Source organism: Scardinius erythrophthalmus (assembly GCF_964197995.2).
Source record: "Scardinius erythrophthalmus genome assembly, chromosome: 15".
In the NCBI taxonomy this organism is placed as follows: domain Eukaryota; kingdom Metazoa; phylum Chordata; class Actinopteri; order Cypriniformes; family Leuciscidae; genus Scardinius; species Scardinius erythrophthalmus.
Window position 1 is genome coordinate 31,545,023 of NC_138235.1, and position 14,155 is coordinate 31,559,177.

The 14,155-nt window shown below is 39.9% G+C and overlaps 1 protein-coding gene across 2 annotated transcripts in view; it reads left to right on the top strand.

Moving 5' to 3' along the window:
* Positions 1-752: 752 nt before the first annotated feature.
* plxna1a (plexin A1a) overlaps positions 753-14,155 on the top strand; it is a 203,048-nt gene continuing 189,645 nt past the window's right edge. For both annotated transcript variants that reach the window (XM_081387663.1, XM_081387664.1), the window contains exon 1: positions 753-883. The gene's annotated coding sequence lies outside the window, so the exon portion shown is untranslated. The remainder of the gene's footprint in view (positions 884-14,155) is intronic.

Consider the following 14,155-nt stretch of genomic DNA (forward strand, 5'->3'; position numbering starts at 1 on the left):
TGTTTTCTGTTTGAAAGCATATTTTCTATATTTATTCTTCTATATTCTGTATTTTAAGTCGGTCTGCACTGTAAAATGTCACTTTCTATTGCAAGCACATGTCTCTGAAAATACATGGGTAGAAATCTAAAAATATTGGGTAGACTGGGAGTGTTGTAACATTTTTTTCAAGGTACAGCTTGTAATTCCTATACCTTTCATAAAATAAAATATTCACATATTTGTCTGCAATAAATTAGAAATAAAGCACTAATGAATGTCTATTTTGCAAATGTCGTAAAAAAAAAAAAAAATCCTGTTGAAACTTATGCTTGTTCAAAACAGTAATTATGCTAGCCTCCATTTATTTTAATCATTTTTATTTAAAATAAATAAGATAAATATATAGGAAACAATGAACTATTTTAGCTCATTTCAAATTGGTTTAACTGGTGTCACAATTCACCTTGACTACAATACTCCTCTAATGCTGTTTTATTCATATCTTCTACTATTGTATGCTTGGCTGGCATACACAAAAGACAAACAAACCATCGTCTCTGTGATTGTAATAAATGTGCCTAGATACATCGACAGGTGGTGCAACGGACTGGTGTTCAAGACTACAGACTGTAGGTTTCGCCAATACAGGCTCCAGCGCGCTCAATGTCGCCGCCTGGCCGCGACGCGAGATATATGTATCTGGCAGCGCGTTCCTGAGACTCAAAACGAGGCTGCGTCTCGATCAGGGCGCGCGGACTGCATTCCTCCTCATTCATGCCGTGCTGAGACTTCACACTCGGAAAGTGCACGCGGAGCTTTACACACTGCTGCCGAGAAAATGTACTCAAGTTTGAGATTTTACGCATGGCGAGGATAATAAACCAAGGTATCAAGAGCACAAGTAAGTAACCTCGGTTCTTTACGCACAGGCGAGACTTTTCAATGCAGTTTGTTTTGGGGGAAATGCAGTTTTTTTTTAGATCAGATGCGTGTCGCGCGCTGTTTTCTTCGGCGTTCCCTGTGAATGTATCGATACTTGATTGCGTCGGAACAGCCGAGGAGTGCGATGTGGACATTTTATATGCGGTTTGACACCTCAGTGTCTATTAACTGACGCATAAAACAAGCTGATATTTGCATTGAACAGCAGTAGTGGAGGACTAACTTGGTCAGATTCCCTGTGGTTTAATTGCTTTACTGAAACAAGTAAGCAGGTTATTTGGGTACAGGGGCGTTCTCTGAGAATATGCAGAATGTGAACGATGCATTTGTTGGATAGCGCAGTTTACCACTGCATATCACACTTTTAGGGATAATATTAACTGCATAGCGAGGGATGCTTTATATGTTTGAATAAACCAGGCTTTGCCCAACACCTCTTAATTGTTCAGTTATTTGGTTTATTGGATTGTCAGTATCAATGTGACAGTATGTGGGTTGGCTGTCTGTAAAATCACCAAGACTGATTCAGCTGGGGATTCGGGAACATTGGATGTAGGTTACAACAGTTAGGCTGCATGAGAAAGGCAGAAATCTAAGATTAGACCATTTTCTAATTGTAATTTCACGCATGTAGCCTACTATCAGCATAGCCTCCACATATAAAGATCTATCAGATGGCTTTTATTACGGTTAAATTACCTATTTTGTGGAGCAGACATAGCTAGACTGTATTTTTTTTTTGGTTGGCGGGCAACAGTTTGACAGTCGAAGGTTGGTGTTTTTTATGTTTATGTTGTGAATGAATGATATGATCTACTTCATTTCTTTTTATTATAACATGATGCTTTTATTAATGATTTTAAGAGAAAAATAGACTAGTACGTGTTTTCTTGCAGTAAGCCGAAATATTACGTATTTGTCAATGTTTTGATCTTGCTCTGCGTCCTTCCAGTGTTCGATATGGCTTTGGTTTTTCATATGACTGATAAGAGTTTATTTTGAAAGTAAAGGTGTTGTATAGGAAGCGCGGTAAATAATCATTACACATTCAGCCTATTGAAATTTGGTCGTTTAAACTCAAGACTTCAATGTCCCAGTCAGCATTATAGCACGCGTAACCGTGCTGAAAGATTTTATTGTGGGGAAATAAGCAGACTGTCCAAAAGTTACGTGTTTTATATAAACTCATATTCCGTGTTTATTGAGAGTGGCAACTCTTAGGCTACCTTTTGGGCACAAGCAGTGATGCCATTTCAGTTCCATTCTTGAAGTAGCGCCGAGTATGACATGGTTTATTAGTAATGATGGAAATTCCATATATTCCACTATATATGGTGTAGCCTTATTCAGCCTATTAAATAGCTAAGCGAACAAAGATGTGCTAAAGCGAACATAATAAATGTGTTAAGATGTAACACTTAGGCTATAGCTATTCATTAATATTAGCTAGCCTACTGAATAAGAACTGTACAACAAAACGTGCGTATTTGATTTAAAAAGCATGAGTCTTTTGGAAAATTTACCACATTGGTCACGTTTTGTTTTTGATTCACTAAGAACAATCCACTAGTTAGAGTCCCTGGTAGTTTGATGAAGTTTGTGTTATGAAGTGATGTTAGAGCATCAATCTCAACGTTGTAGGCGGAAAATGTCCAACTTTATGTCAGAGCGGTTCGCCTCTGTGACACTGTGAGAAACGAAGTGCGCCATGTCAGAATTAATATCGCTATGAGTCGTTATGTTCCGCGCACTCGGCCTTTGCCGTGATTGACGGATGTTTTAAATATCCCTGACATCCTCACCTTCGAGCTTGTCAGTGCCAGCCACCTCCCGAGTCTCTCTACCGGTGTGGAGTGGGCTGTGGGCTGCATTAAACCTCTGTGCCCACTCTACATGACATTAGGTGCTGTGTGCAGACAGAGACAGTTTTGGCGCCTTTCCCCACACTAAATAACGTCTGCAGCGTTACTACGTCACAATTACAGAGTCACGAGCTACAATTGCATTTATAGTGACCGAGGCTAGTTGTTACACTTTTTATTACAGTGAATATTACCTAGGGTAGGTTTATTTTGGATAGTCAATTTCTGTGTGTGCAAATGTCTTAAAGTCTTATGGATGTATAGAAAATGTGCTGTGAACACACCTCTTGTGACAATGTGCCCAAATTGTGTTTACCCAACAGTTTTAGAAAAAAAAATGGAGACAATTAATATTTTTTTTAAATATTTTTATTGGTTTTGAAGTAGGTTTTTTAAAAGCAAATACAAAACTCTTGACGTTTGAATCTTTATACCCTTGTGACAACTAGCCTCAACCACCCATACATTGATTAAATAATAAATTAATCATTTTGCCCACAAGCATCTCTCCTTCATATTTATAAGCCTTAGCTGCCAGTTTTTCGGTTTCATTTTTCCTTCTTTTGAATAGAGGGCTCTTAGATTCTCATTAGCTACTAACTTGTCTTTATAGTTTCCTTCCGTATCACTTCTAGGACAGACAATGATATCTTTTTGATTGAGTTTATCATAAAACACAAGTTATTTAATTTACTCTTCCAATCCATTATCAGCTCTTTCTGCACCTCAAATCTGTGGAGACGTCAAACTAACACAATAAAGGCAGTCAGGCCTGAAGTGTTTTGAAGCCGACTGTATCAGATCAGAGGAAGAGATAATAAAATTGTTTCTCCCTTCACTTTTCTTCTAGTATGTACGTTTATATAAGTGTACGCCAAAGGCTGACAGATGGTTATCCCTCTGAGAAAGCGTGTGATATTTAGATACTTCATGCCATAGGAATACGACAGGAATAGAGATTAGGCTACCATTTTATATTTGATCAGTCTTATTAGCAGCCTACTCTGTTGTATTTTAGTAATGCAAAGAGCGCTGTTGCATCAAATTCATTATTATTTCCCTTTTCTGAGTTATTGTGTGTGTATAAATAGTTTTTTGGCTTGAGCAGTGTTTGGAGATTGAAGGGTCAGGCCATGTTTTGTTTGTCATGGCCGTCATCCAGAGGAGATGCAGCTTTTCCCTCTCCCTCAACAGACTGGAGGTCTCAGCTGGGAACCTCAGTGTAGGATCAGTGCCACTCATGATGTCAGGACAGCAATGATGAGCTCTCATTCTTCTTGTGTTTTTCCAGCCCTCTTTTTTTTTTTCAACCGCCCATCAAAATAAAAGAACTAGCGACTGGTTTAGGAGGGAAAAAATTCCATCCCTACCTTTGTTTTGAACTGCTGTATTTCTTGTTTTGCTGTCAAAGTATGAGGCCGTTAGTGAGATTAGAAGCTTTCCTGGGGTGACCAATGAAGCTTGACCATGACCAGGAGTATTCTAGAAAACATGATTCAGCAGTTTATAATTCAATGGTATAACATGGCACCATATTCTAGGAATAGATAAGTCATGTGTTTGTGATGGAGAGAGCACAATCCGTATGCATTTGGGACTGACTGTTTTCCACTGTCGAGCTAACCAGCTGTGTCTTGACCACTTCCTGGAGTCCAGCTATTCGACTAGAGCTTGAAATACCAAGTGTGACCTTTGACATCATTGTCAGGCCACATACCATTGAGAATGAAAGTGTCAAGGGCCCTCGAATGAGCTTTTGCAGCCTTCATCCATCTTGGGTTGGCCCCTGACCCCTTATGCATATTGAACATTACATCAGTTAGCTTTATTAGTGATACATGCTGTTAGATTTAAATTACAACGTCTGGGACCGTTAATGTACGTCAATACCAGTAAGTGGTGTGGATTTCTCTTTTGGGACAGGGTGGAGGGGACCTTTCCACTCACCTCTCCTTTGTAGTTTCCAGGACAGCGCATCTATCCCTCAGCCTTATCGGGGCTTGGATCCGATCAATGCTATCTGCCATCTGCTTGCAGACTACAGCTTTACCATCACCCTCTGTGGAGTTTTCTATGGCCCTTACAACTGATCCTAGACAGCATTTTTACGACACTCACAATGTATTATGTTAAGCATAGGGTAGGTTTCACTGATGCCAAACCAGCTGTTAAGGGTATTATTAACTGGTGCCGTTGTGTTTTTCCTTTTCGCTTGCCTGTTTTGTATCGAGAAGGGCTTTAGGGCTCTTATAATGGAAGTCACAGACTGGCAGCATCTTGGAGCCAAATTTCTTTTTACTTTATTCAAAGGCGTCCCTCACAACGTATCCCTTCAGGTCTGGTTTGGTTTATTTACCCCTTGATGAAAGTGAATCTGAAATCTTCGCTGTAGGCAATGTGAAGTTAGTAATAAGAATAGCCACGTGTGTTTATAAGGGTTTGCATGTGTATATAAGTAAATTTGGGCTGTGTGTGCAGAATCCGTTTCCCACCTTTCTGTTCATTGTGGTCTGAGCAGGTTTGCTCTTTGTGATGCCTCCTTATGGTATAAGCAGTGTGAACTCAATAATAGACTATTTACTGTCTGGTTCATTTCATTTGGCCGTCGTCTTTCCTTGGATACTGCCGCTGAAGCACTTCCTCAGGCAGTTGTGGTTTGTGTACTGAAAGCCAGTTAAATAATGCACGATCTCTAGACTGGCCATGTAAGTAAGACTAAAAGTGATGGGGCCCAAGGGGACGTCCCTCTCCTAGGACCACAGATGCTCTAAAAGTCCTTTCAAGAGGTCAACAGTAGCCATATAGGTGCATTTTCAATGTGTAAGAAACTGGATAGTATGTGCAGGATACGGTGTAGTTTTTAATACGGTGCTCCGTGGAGTTGTTTCAGCAAATCAATAAATGGATAAAGCTAGCTCTTGATAGATTGATAGATGTAATATTTCATGATATTGAATTGGTTTTAATAAGAGCGTTGAGCTTGTTAAGTCAAGGTCCTGGTGTTCAGTCGCCTCTTAATTAATATCTCATTAAAAGACGGCGTGTATTGATCTCTCTGGGTAATGTTCAACCTTTAATACTGCCAGAATGGATTCAGATAGTTGACCTCATAATCTCAACTGTTTTCGCTTGTGGTTCATTCTGGCATTATAGATCGGGACCTTTGCTTTGTAATTTTGGCTGCTGGTGATCTTTGCTTGGCTGGTTTTGGGCTAAAGGCGGGTTTGATTTGGAAGCCCGCTTTGTGAGTTGGTTTTCATTCAGGATTAGGTCTAATCCGGGTGAGAGAAACCAGCGCATTGGATCTGTCGTGTCAGGCTTATCCGTTGCCAGAGTAACAGAGGACTGTGAAAGGGTTAATTGAAATCCCAAAGCGAGGTGACGTGTCGCCCTAATCCCTGCTGCCCCTTGACCTCTAACCTCACGGGGGGTCTTTGACGGGGGACCTCCTTGTCACTGCAGACTTCTTGGGAGCCCACTAAACTTCTCATTCCATAATGATGCTTTCTGCTCGGGAAACAGAAATCATTAATCATGTTTCTAACAGCTAATCATGATTTTCCAGCAGTTTGAGAGCGAGCAAGTCAAGGAAGGGACTGCTTCTTTTTAAGAAGGTGATTATGCCAACAACAGCTCCAAATGAGTGAGCTTTAAAAACTCCTCACGGATGCAAGGGAAAATGAGATGAGTTTGAAATGAAATAGAATGTATTCCCATATTAGTATTTGACAGCCATTTTTGTTACTCTCTCAAGGTCTGTTTACAATGGTTAGTGTTGCAAAGTCAATTGCCAGTAGATGTTTTTACATTTAATCTGCACTCCAGATGGCAGATTATGTCCCTGCTCATTTACATAAACTGACAAACTCAGCTCAACCTCGCCACTGGTTGGTCAAAATTGTACAGAAAATGAATGACTTTCGGTTGCGTTATTACTGCACATTGCTGTCAGTGTGAACACAACTTCAGTATGTCAGACTAGGTTCAGACTAGTGGCAAATGTGGCCCAGATCTGATTTTTTTTGTTGCTCACATGTGACTCAGATCTGTTTTTCTCATGAAGTGTGAACAGCATAAACGCATGGAATCTGATCTTTTCAATTCCGATTTGTGCCACTTCCATATGTGGTTCTAAATCCAATACAGGTCAGATGTTTTGCAGCCATATCGGAATTTCATGCAGCTCATGGTAGTCACTTCAAAGATTTTCCATACCCAAAGTTATCAAGACAGTTGCAAAAGGTAGTCAGTGAGGGACAGTGATGTGTCAGAGGCAGAGCTCAGTATTACAGTAAGTATTACAGTGACATGACAGCTCTATATAAATGCAAAACATGATGGCTCGTATAATAAGTGTTTAAAAACTATGCTCTTTTTTCGCATCCTCGTCTTCGTTTTTTTTTATATTGCCTGCGCATAAATTTGCTCATAATATTTATAAGATTTTTTTATACTATATCTTACTTTTTTGCATGGATTATCAATTGTCATAAGTGTTCTTTCTTTCTTTCTTTCTTTCTTTCTTTCTTTCTTTCTTTCTTTCTTTCTTTCTTTCTTTCTTTCTTTCTTTCTTTCTTTCTTTCTTTCTTTCTTTCTTTCTTTCTTTCTTAATCTTTTCTCTCTGAGAGGTTGGTTAAGTTGCATTTTGAACATAGCCGGCTGCAGGCATTCTGTCTCCCTGGAAAATCTCCTCTCTCTCTCCCTCTCGAACACACTCTCTTTGAGTGGCCCGATCTGGAAATGATTACTCTGCCAGACCAATGAGCAGGCTTCCCTTTGATGGGTCATAAACAGAGGTCGGAGGTCAAATTCCTCTCCCCAGATGGAATTCTCTTGACATGCTTCACTGCAGAGCCCGGAGGTGTCGTGGGGGACGGACTGTACGCGTGTCATCGTGCCTTAGTGGGTCAGTGTGAGTGTCTTGTGTGCGGGATGCACTGGTAAATCTCCTTTGAGACTCTGCTAGGAGAGAGATAATGTGTTATGGTGCTTATGGAAGGTGTGTGTCTATTTGAATGTGCGAGGGAGAAGATGACATCATGTGTGTGAGTGTGTGTATTTGAAAGTGTCACTCTGATGGAATGACTAGTAGGCATTCAGCCACAGGGGTGTTGGGGTGTGCGCCTTTACACCTCTCCTGACAACCTGCATTTAACGTGTGTTTAGAGCGGTGTGCGATTCACTGTTTGTAAGATGTTTTCTTCGCCACCTCTTGTTGCTTCCCAAAGGAGCTTTTCAATGGATCCAACTTTTCTGACAGCCTATTGCCAGTAAATTCAGATTTTAGCTGGAAAAAAGAGAAAATACTTGTCTCTAGACTGATTAGGCACCATAAAGCACTCAACTGTGTCTTTAGTGAGACTGTGAACGCATGACGAATGCACAATATGGTGCTCAGTAGAAGTGGGTTCTTCTAATTTTTGTTTTGTTTTGTTTTTTGGCTGTTGCTTCATGAATAAGATATTAAAAGATTAAGAATCTGGAATTTCATGTTGGCGAAATTTTTCAATATTTTTCAATGTGTCTTAATTTCATCATGCAGTTATGTGGGAGATATGGAAAAAGCTTTCCTTAGTATGTCCCCAGATTTTAATAGCACATAAATCAAATCAAGCATCTGGCATTTCATCAGTTTAGTTCTATTGTCTTTTAAAACATGAATACAAGAATATTGTACTTTCAAATGTCATTTCAAAATTTCCCCAAAGTTTCCTTCAGACAGTTGCCCCAATGACTCAATGACTGAAAAAAAATATTATGGAAGACAATGGTGCCCATCAACTCTTTGGTTACAGACATTCTTCAAATTATCTTCTTTTGTGTTTTAAGCAGGTGAAAGAAATTCATACAGGTGGAACAACTTGAGGGTGTAAAGGATGAAACAAATTTCATTTTTGAGTATCTGTTAGCTGTCAAACGTTGTTTTTTTTTTAAACAAAATGGGGCAAACGTAGTTATAGCATACATAGCATCTAAAAACACAGTGTCATTTAAACATAAATGTTTTATAAAATTCTGGTGTTGACTTGTCAACTACCAATTTGTAAAAGTTGAAGAATACTCAAGTGGCGGTCCTCTTGTGAAAGGTGTCGGTTTGAATCTTGTCTGTGTTCGTTGTCTTGTTTTCCCTCTCTCTTTCTTCTGTCAATTCACGTGTGCTCTCTCTTGTCAGTAAAATGTAGGAAAAAAGCCCAAAAGAGTGTGCAATTGTACTGCTGTTCTTGAGCTAGATTTATGTTGTTGTTGCATGCTTGCCTTTGCAAAACTCACCAGTAGGATGCTAGTGTTTTCTTGGAGTATGCCAGGACCTTGCAATACAGTTGCTAGGGTGTTCTGGGTGGTTGCTAGGTAGTTGATTCCTGACTTCAGGTCTTTGTGAAATTCTGATCCCTAGATATGGCTTGGGTCTTTCATTGTAAGTCTATAGTATTTTTTTTTTTTTGCCATGGATTTTTTTTTGTCTGCCAGGTAAAACTGTACTTTGATCACTAGTAATAGGCCAGCTTTTGAGGTATAATTCTTGCCATTTGTAGCACAAATTTTACAACATTAAACTAAAAAAACAACAACAACCTTACCCTAAGTATGACCAGTTATAATAAAGCCCTTCTATTTATTCCTTAGTTTAGTTTTTCACACCCTTCCCCTATGTATTTGACTACAGAATGAGGTGAAGTCAATGTGACCGTGGCCTTTCTATAGGCTTAAACTGAAACACCTCTGTTTTTAATATTCAGAAGGACAGAGACATAAGCACATCTTTCTTCCCATCCGCAGCTGTTAGGGCTCGAAATCTCTCAGTGGATGAGGGCTTTTGTGAGATGCAGCAGATGCTGTTTGGTATAAAGGCTCGGCAGAACGCTCCAGATGATCGCGAGAAGAATGAGTTGTGCTAAGAGCTGGCGAGCGGCCCGATGCAATATAGATATTTCTCCATTTCTTTGCTTATAAATGTGCTTCTATCCCAAACCTTCATTTCTTATGTGCAAAAAACGAATGTGGGTTTGAATTTTAACACACAAGAGTCTGAAAGGACATATGCGGCGCTGTTTATTGAAGGGCAAGAGGAAGGAAGAGTAGGTTAATAGCTAGCTTTACTTCCTCATCCTTGGCAGATGTATTTTTGTGTGTGTGACGATAAAAATCCAGCAGCGGTCTTCGTCAGGCTTGCTTTTGTGAATGCCATCGGGTCGCTGTATAATTGAGAGTGTGATCCTCTTGAGTTTGGTATTTACAGCGGCCGACGATACTGTCCCTTTCACACTCTTGCGCACACACTCTTGGCTTAGATAAGACTAGTCTGTTTTAGCCTCTTGCTATATAGCTGTTTCCAGCTCGATTCTCATGCTCCTGTGACCCTGTGAGTGATGGCAGTGCAGTGCCTTAATGACCATCAGCAGAGCCGGGCGACCCTCGGCTGTGCCGCTGGCATTAAACCGGATGTAAGTTTGTGTGCAAGCGTTTTAACATAAGGGCTGCTCAGCAGTCGTCTGCCACTGATATCAGTGTGTGTTACCTCAATGATAGCACTCTCCTGTTTACTCATTTGATTGACTTCAGGACAGGTTTGTTTGCCAGGCACACGTGTGTGTGTGTGTGTGTGTGTTTGTGCACGTGTGTTTGCAGACTGGCCATCCTTAGACGGTTCTTAAAGTTTTATAGACTCCAGTGCCATTCTTTCCCGTTTCCTGTTGAGTTCTCAATCGTGTCCAGATGAGCCGGTCGCACTGGCGGTGGGGGAAATGCAAACAGCGACGAAACAATGGCCTGGCCCTTGTTCTGCTATATAAGCCACCAGACTGGGGTAGTGTCCAAACTCTCCTCAGGGGAAAATACACTAGAGCTCTCTAATAAACACTCAAACAAAATGACAGTGTTAACGCCCTGTGGACTTTAAATCTAGTCAAGAGGATCCATTTATTATTATTTTTTTTTTTCTAAAAATAAAAATTCCAATGCTGAATAATTTTTTTTTTATTACAAATTAAAGCAGAAATTATTAAAATAGTTATTTATTTCAAATTATTTTCATTTAATTGTATTTTTATTTTGATATTTAAAATCCAATATTTATAAATATAATGTTTTAAATATCATGTAATAAATTAAATATTTAATTAGTTTAAAATTAAATTTGACATTATTTAATATTACATTAAATATTTGAAATCATTTTAATAACTACATGTGATCATTTATTAAATTTATAATCATTTATTAAATGATTAAATCTATTTATTAAATAATTATATGAAAATATTATCATAGTTTATTTAATCATAATCTATATATTACATGGAATTTTTGGGTGGTACACTACTTTATGCAAATATTAGTGGTTTGACAAAAAAGGCTGGGAACCCTGATTTGTTGTTGTTGTTGTTTTTAAATAAATTATAAAAACGTTCCTCTACATTAAACCCTCATTATTATAAAAGAATATTATGAACTCATTATGTGGAATGATTTACTGATAAGAGCCGTGACTCATTCGTAATGAACGTCGGCGTTTGCTCTTGCACACAGATGTGCTGTAGCTGATATTTTGTTTGTTCGTGGTCATTTGTGGTTGCACTGTATAGAGAGTCATTTATTCTTTTATTCCTTTTTCACTTAATCATCTGGCATAGGACTTTGCTTTTATGCTTCTGCAGATGCTTTTCTCTCTTATGCTTTTAAATGGGGAATGACACAACAGTTTCGATTCATCCTAAAACGAATTGCTTGAAGCCACTGTTAGTGAATTTGATAATCGTAACTGAAGCTTTGGCAAAGTCTTCTTTGTTTGTTTAATTTGTAGAAGATCCTGACCTTCACATATCCTCATAACTGCTTTAAGTGATTCCAGAAGTAAGTTGTTTTTGTTTGACCAAATTTTGTTTCGCCTTGTCATGAAAAGTAAACCTTGACACGATAGGTGTTTTTCTTCCCGACTTCCTGATCCAACCATAGATATACGTAAGGCATCCCTTTTTGAGCCTCATCAGCCTGTCAGGCTCAAAACGGGGAACCTTCCACGAACAGACACCCCTTTGGCAGGCCTTGTTGTCTTAAGCACGTTCTGTAGCACCGCGAGGGCTAAACGTGTTTGCAATTACAGCTCACGCTAAAAGAAAAGGAAGGTCTCACACTTTAAAAATCACACATTTGACATCTCTGCTTTTCCTCGCTCCCATATAGCCCAATTTTGCTCGCTAGCCGGATTCCCCTGTGGTAAACGCAGAGCATAGCTGAAATACCTGCAGCTCTCCCCCGCACCCGCCACTAATCAGTACCACATCTACAGACGCTTCCAGTTTTCCAGTGGATCGGTCTCTGATCCTTCGCCCGCGGGGCCCTGACACGTTCTCACACCAACCTCAACCCTTGGCTGGGATGAGCGGGCTCCCCGTCTGCTGCCGAGCCATCGGTCACTGTCATGGCAACACATTCCTGAATTGAAAGAGCTAGAAAGGGGTGAGCGAAAGCTTCAGTGGCTTTTTGCTGCAGTAGAGCCGCGAGTAATATTAATGGCCAAAGGAGCAGTCGGACAGCTGGCGTACTGAGGCTATTCATCATAATTGTCACACTCTGACTGATCAACTCCTTTGTAGGGCTCAGACACTCCTGGGACAAGGTGCCCTAATTGCTGACTTAGGATCAAGTTTCTCGTTCTCCAGGCCAAATTTATAAGCATTATAAACCACAGACTCTCTCTCATGTGGAAGATCTATAATAAGCTCTAAGGGACATCTTTCACACTGCTTAATCTTTGCGGTGCTCTTTCATAGCTGTAGTAGGTTTGGTTTTGACTCTGATTTTCATGACATTCAGAGCTGTTTTTGAACTGTACTTAAATACTCTGACAGAGTATTCTGCTACTGAATCTACTGTGTCATAGCAAACCAAATTGCTATAAATGAGCTTTCTGAATTGAATGTGCACTCATTGATAAAAAATAGACAACATATCTAAAACACACTCATGGCAATTTGTATCTATTTTACGTTTTAGCACATTAGTTTGCTACTTGCACGATAATCATTCATACGTTTTTGTAAGAGTTGCTTTACGCTCCACTTTTCCGTACAAATCACATCGTACACATTGAAGTCCGTTCTCGAACCGTTCGGCGCATTTCCACTGTAGAAAAGGGGCTTTCAGGCTAGAAAGATTGTTTAAACTTTGGCCCTTAAAAACTTGCTAGTTTCGAATGAAGCGGGGGATGGAGAAATATAAAGCTATGTGCGCAAGAGAGACCCAGGGTGCAAGAGAGCGAGTGAATCAACAGTTTCAGTCTCAATTGATCTCTGAAAAGGACAGATGAGTGTAGGCAGTTTATGCAAGCTGCTGATTCAATAGAATCACTCCTGGTACTGTGAGCAGCAAAACAGAAAGGTCCTACTTGACCCGCTCCGACCGGCGTCTCTGGCATGAGAGGCGAGCACACTAACAAGGACACTACAGACTGCAGTTCTCTAGCTTCAGTCGCCAGTGCATCTTTTGAGGCCAGGGGAGTGAAGTTTACACGCACAGCTCTTACTAGCTTTGCCTCCGTTACACTCACTCCTCTAAACCTCACTCCCATCCGGGTCATGGCACCAAATGTAACCTCCGAGCGTTGACTCTTACTAGTTTGCCTCTGTTACTCTTGCATGAACCCCCGGGACGAGCAATGTTTTTTTAGACTAGTCATAGTCAGGCGTTACGTCACAGTTCATTCCGCAAATCTGTGAAAGCAAGTGGCCAGTTCGCAACAGGCTCCAGTTTACGTGGCTCCAGAATGCGAACCATTCTTGTGGAAAAGGGACATAATTGGTCCTTTGCAACTAATTTATTATAATGGTATTTCATTTTAATAAATATAATATTGTGTTACTTTAGTTTTTAGTATATTTAATTCTGTAGTTAGGACAATTCTTCTTCAACAATACAAAGTTAATGGAATTAACAAACCCTGAATCGTTAAGTAGAATTGGAATCAATTGCCATTCTAATCTGTTAGCACGAGACCACCGCGGTTAGCCTATGGGCAAGAGTGTGTAAATAGTTTGATTTACATCTGTTCTTTGCTCTTTTCGGTCTGTTTCTTTCTCCACGAGCCACCAGCAGCTTGCACGTGTAATGAGGAATTTCATTTCTATTAAAGATGCACATGTAGCCTTTAAAGGAGATTGAGTTGGTGGGATGAAGCTAGCATTCAGACAGCTTTATCTCACCACTCTGTTCATTAGCCGAGTGTAATTGTGTTAGCACAAATGCGTTCACCGGGAACGCACATATCTGACTAGAAAGGTCACACAGATGACATAGCAAAGGCGCATACGCACGCACAAAACCACACTCCATTTCATCTCATGCTTGACTTTACTCTTGATAAGTCTTTTAAG